Raw genomic sequence first — 6000 nt, 5'->3', positions numbered from 1 at the left:
GATGATGAGAAAATATTGTACTTAAGGTGCACCGGGGAAGTTGGAATTTGGGGTAAGTTAGAAAACTTGCTCTAGCGCCTTTGTTGCTATGCAATTTTTCTAGGATGCTCTGTTTCTGACTTCCTCCAATTGGGGGAAGTCAGAACAGTTTATATTTTATTCCACTGAGCGAAAGCTACTGTGTCAATCACGCTCAAATTTTCACCATAGGTTAAGAACCCTTATGGGAACCTACATAATAAATTTGATCCGTATTGGTTCATTAGAAGGGGAGTAACAGCTGGTCAAAAATGAAATTGCAAAAAATCATTCTGACTTGCCCCGGTGTACCTTATAAATAAAAAGCAGAGTCACTTGCAGTGGAAATGAGATTCATGCAAGCCACAGCGAGTTATACAAAAAAGACACTACAAAAAGGAATAAAGACTTCCTGAAGGAGCTACAAGCAGAGTCAGTCATTCGATGGGTGAATGATTACAGAAAGAAATGGTGAAGAAACATTGATAGAATGCCTGACCTACAGTCCCCTTCAAAAAGTCAAAGAATACACTCCAACTGGCAGAATAAGGAGCAGAGGAAGACTGAAGAAACAACTTGATGACACATTGGCTAGCAATTCTTCTACAGTTTCCCAGAGGGGCTGAACAGCTCATCGGGTCAGTAATTCTTTGATTTTCCCTGCTTAACACAATTTCTTCCCAACTTTCTCAAGTTTCCCAACTCTTTTTCCAACTCACCCGATTTTTACCAAAAATTCTCATCTAAATTTTTCTGTTAGGTGGAGTGAGGAGGAGTGAGGAGGAGTGAGACAACTCCACACTCCCCTCTTGTTCACCACACCACAACTGATCAAGCTGAAATTTGGTTTACTGACAGAATATGTCACCAAGAAGTCACCATGAAGCCAGTATGAAATTTCAATGTTTTGGCGACTTTCTGGTGAAACATTCACCAAAAGTCATCAAGATTATCCAAAAATCACAAAGATTCACCAAAAAATACCAAGTTCAGAAATTGATGACATAAATGGCCACTGCTAGGTGAATCAGTCACCAAGAAGTCACCAGACAGTCAAATATGAATTTTGAATGTTATGGTGACTTCTTGGTGACCAATTCACCAAGTCACCACGTTTAAAATTGATTACAAATTGTAACAGCTTGGTGAATCTGTAACCAAGAAGTCACCACCCCATTTGGGAAAAATCTACCCATTCGCTGAAAAAGATGCCAAAACCAGCTGGTTTATGTATTCTGAATATACGCATGAAAAAGCGCTGTTCACTGTTCAGAAGACGGATTGGTGCACCAAAAAATATCTGCTAAAAAATACACTACGTGAATATTTTGTAGCGTATTTTTCTGGTGTAAGGCCACAGTGCTTTCCAATTACATGGCGTGTTTCTTCGCACTGGAAGAAACCAACTACAAAATATGCCACTAACCTGTTTTTTGGTGTATTCTTTCGCGTATTTGCTAAATAACATGTGTAATGTGGTATTTTAAACGAATGTTTTAGCATAGCATAGAAATATTTGCATTCATTCTATCACATGCCCCAGTGGTTAGGCAAGTAGAAAAGTTGCTCTGCAACTCATAGACCTAGGTTCAATTCCTGGCAGAGCCAAAAAAAATTTCATGAATATTGTACATTGGCAGAATTTATTGCGTGAAAAAATATGCGCGCTGATTAATGAGTAGAAAAGTATTGGCAGAAAGTGTTGCAATTCCTGCTGAGTTTTTTTGTCGGGTATCATCAGCAGATTTTCATCCAATGGGGCAGAGAATCAAATGTGAATTTTCTATGTTTTGGTGAATCTTGATGACTTTCGGTGAATCAGTCACCAAGATTCACCAAAAGTTGCCAAGTAAAAAATTGATCACAAATGATCACTGCTTGGTGAATCAGTGACCAAAACGTCACCAGATGGCCAAGTATGAATTTACTTCTTCGTGACAGATTCACCAACAGTCACCAAGATTCACCAAAAATCACCAATATTTGCCAAAATTCACCAAGATTTACCAAGAGTTACGAAAGGTCACCAAAGTAAAAAAAAATCGATCAAAAATGATCACTTCTGGGTGAATATGTCACCAAAAAGTCAAAAGATCGGCAAAAATGAATTTTCTATGCTTTGGTGACTTCGTGGTGACAGATTCACCAAAAGTCACCAAGAAAATCGATCTCAAATTGTCACTGCTTTCTGAATCTGTCACCAAAAAGTGGTATGACTTGGTAAGGTGGGACATTTCTTCCAGAAATAAGTTCATCGAGCATGTACGAGTAATTTCACCAGAGCTTTTATTTTTCAAAGACGACCCCTTCTGAGTTTAATTTCTCTTCAATGACTTTTTTAATTACGGGATTGAAAATTAGGGGGGGGCCTGAACACATTTTTCGCGATTTTGCTATATATATAGATGTCTTAAGAGTAGCCTAAAAGTAAACAAATTAATTGCGATAGTTTTTTCTGCATGAATTGATATTTCAAATGATATTAAGAAACATACGAACTCACCAAAATTTAAACGCTGATGCCGTTAGTAAGGTTATGTAGTAAAAAAAAAGTTTCACTTTCAGACGTACTATCGATTTATTTGATCATTTTTCAAAATGGTATATTTTCTCACAAAACCTGTGCTTATCCAAAGAACTTTAGCCCTTTCAAATGCAACGTACACGATTTGTTGAGATATTTCAATTAAATAAGTACCTATCTACATTGAGTTCTCAATCAACAAAACGTCTGCAAATATACATTTCACGACCCATCTACTTTGAAATATGAACCAGATACATATGGGTCATCCCTACAACATCTGAATATCTAGTATTTATATTAATTCGCACAATCTCTCTAGGTATGTACGTACTCGTATGTACATGTTGCTCGAATGAAATGACGAGATGGGTGTATTCGAGCTTGTAAATGCTTTGATAGGTACCTATACACGAATATACCTTACCTATTAATAATCCAATAGTATAACATTGTCGGATCGTTAATTGCGAACTAATCACCTCGTGATTAAAAAAATTTATAATAAAATGATATATCACAGGGAAAGGGAACGAGATAGGTAAGGTACACAGAGAGAGTGAGCAACAAACGTGCAACAACGTGTCCGGAATACAGTACATGAAATTGGCCCGAATGTGGGTCTGGGATATTAGTGGAAAAAAATTTGACAATGGTTATTATAAAATTTCATTAGGTAATTTTCGCATTGACCATTACGATTCACGATCGCCTGCGCCATCGCGCATTCCACAATATTCTCGTTAGCAAGATTAATGGGCCATTATCGGCAGTCGAGGGGTGAATTAGGCCACAAGACTCGCGATCAATTATTTCATCACGCGTTGGAAAAATTGCATTACCAAATCGATCGTATCGATACTTCGAAATGATACAACTGGTCTGCTTAGTTATGAATAATTTACGTAAAAATGGTGGAAAAAAATTCGCCAACAGTGGAAAACTTCAAAGACATGTACCGAGAGTCGGTGGAATATCCTTCGTTTGTCGGTTTAATGACAATAATCATGCGAGTAAGGTACACAGATTCATATATGCCTAAATGATAATTTACTCTAAACGTGTTTCTCTCGATGTACTAGGTAGGTACCTCTTTTTTTATGTTTTCTTCACGTAGCATAGGTAAGTAGACAAAAAGTAAAATGCGCCTACGTGTATAATTAGACCACCAATGGAGGATGGTATTCTCACGGTCTTAAATTTTTACATCATATCATATCGCATAGATACCTATATACAATATACCTACAATCTACATTTATAATACACTCGTACGAGCTTCGCATAAGATGAACGTGACGTGAGCTCGAGCTTCTACAAAGTACTTAATTACCCTCTTGCTCTGCAATATGGCTACGTGATAAATTACGTGATACATTTAACATCTTGTACAGATCACCTTAATGACACACATAATTTAATTATCGCGGTATGATGCGTTGTGTCCACCTTATGCGAAACGCAGACCTAACTATAAGTCTCCTCATCAGCACGAACCAGAGCTATCAAAACGTCACCACGTATCATTTGTATAGTTTTATGAAGTGGTTACAAAATTCACGATTACATACTCTGTGGCATCTTCTCTACATTTTTGCGATTTTAAACGATAAATAAGTCGTATAATACCTAGAAAATTTGCACTACTACATGTTCCGTCATAACAAAATGTACCTAAGTAGGTATTTTATTTTCTGTTATAAAACATTCCAGATGTGTGACGAGATAAATGGCCCATCATGGCACGAACTCAAAAAATTAAATACCTATACCTACCTACTTATAAAATTTTAATGTAGTTAATGAGAAAATAATCGAGAAGATGTACCTAGGTATATGTAGGTAGTACAAGGGTGACTATTTACAAATTTTGAAAACTTCCTGTCAACCCTTGCCCCTTCCAAGTTTACAAATTTACCTACATATAGGTACCTACCTAAAAATAGATTTTTGTCTTCTATTTAACCAAAATCTTTCAATTGTTATTGATTGGAGATTTTTAAATAAATGACTCACTCAAGAGCTGAGCAAGCCTTCGAATATAAGTAGCCCTACATCTTGTAAACTTCTCAGCAACTTTTTCCAATATTTTACGGAATACACCGAAGGTAAATTTGACAAAAAAATGTTTACGTGCTTTGGATTCAATTTTCACTTGTCTAGCTTTGCCTGACAAAGAATATTTACATTTGGATGGAAAAAAAAGGTAGGCTGTTTTTTCGCGACAAAATTTTATATTGAACTACGAGTTCGTAACCACGAAACGCTCGTTGCATTTTTAATATACGTTGGTAGGTAGGTAAAGGTATGCGTATGTGTTTCACACTTCACTAGCAATTTTTTCAATTCTTTTTAGAATAAATTATGTAGCACCATTTGATCATAGGTGGATAATTGTATTGATTTGATTGTTTTATGTATATTCACTCATCATAATAATAGGTAGAGGTAGAAGTATTTACTTAACTCACACAGACTGCTCATTTTCACGTAAATAAACTAATTAAGATTGTCTATGTCTTGTCTGACCTCGTATTGGTTTACTATAGTGCGACAATAGTCGATACTTACTACTTGTATTCATTATTCAGTTTTACCGTAGGTATGTATGTACGTATGTACATATACGTAGAAGTAAACGTAGAACTAACTGATTAGCCTAATTTCGACGAGTGTCTGTACAGTTAATGCATTATAGCCAAACAAGATATTATGAGTTTAAATAAACGCTCGAGTAGATAATAGTTTGTAAAAATATTTGATGCGTATTGAATAAACGATAGGGAAGCCTCTTAAAGTTATTTGATCGAACAGGTATTAAATAAAAGATATTCAAAAAATTTCAAGGGTCAAGGAGGAGACCAATACCCTACGTTGAATGATTACAAAGATCCGAAGTTCCACTATGTAGTAAATAAAGACGCCAAGAGATGTGCAAATTATGACAGGAAGGTCAAGATGAGCTCAAACTGTTGAGAAATTACGTTTTTATTAATCATTAAATTGAGTAGGATATTCACTCAAGAAAATTCCTAGGCCAATATCTTGTTTGAAAAACTGTATAGCTAGGCGTTTTCTCATACAGAGAGTATTACATCTTAGGTAACTTAGATTTTTATTTTGAAATAAGCATCAGAATTTTGAAAATTTTCAAGTTGTATTGTTCTTTCAGTTGATGGGCAAAAAATGCAAAAAAAAAGTAGCAGAATTTGAGACCAAAATTATATAAGTAGATAGCGAATATCTATTTTTAAAAAAAAAAACAAAAACAAAAACTACAAAAAATATCCAGAAAATTTGGAAAAAGATTGGAAAAGATCTAAAAATATATAGGTTGTTAAGTACATAGAACGAAAAACATAAAAATTATGCAAAATTTTAAACTGGTTTCCAGTAAAGAAATGACCAAAAAAACGCTCGAAAAACAATTGAAATTCAATTTTCATTACGAAGTAGAG

This window comes from Planococcus citri, chromosome 5 (assembly GCF_950023065.1).
Source record: "Planococcus citri chromosome 5, ihPlaCitr1.1, whole genome shotgun sequence".
NCBI classification, from domain to species: Eukaryota; Metazoa; Arthropoda; class Insecta; order Hemiptera; family Pseudococcidae; genus Planococcus; species Planococcus citri.
This window is presented reverse-complemented; position numbering follows the sequence as displayed.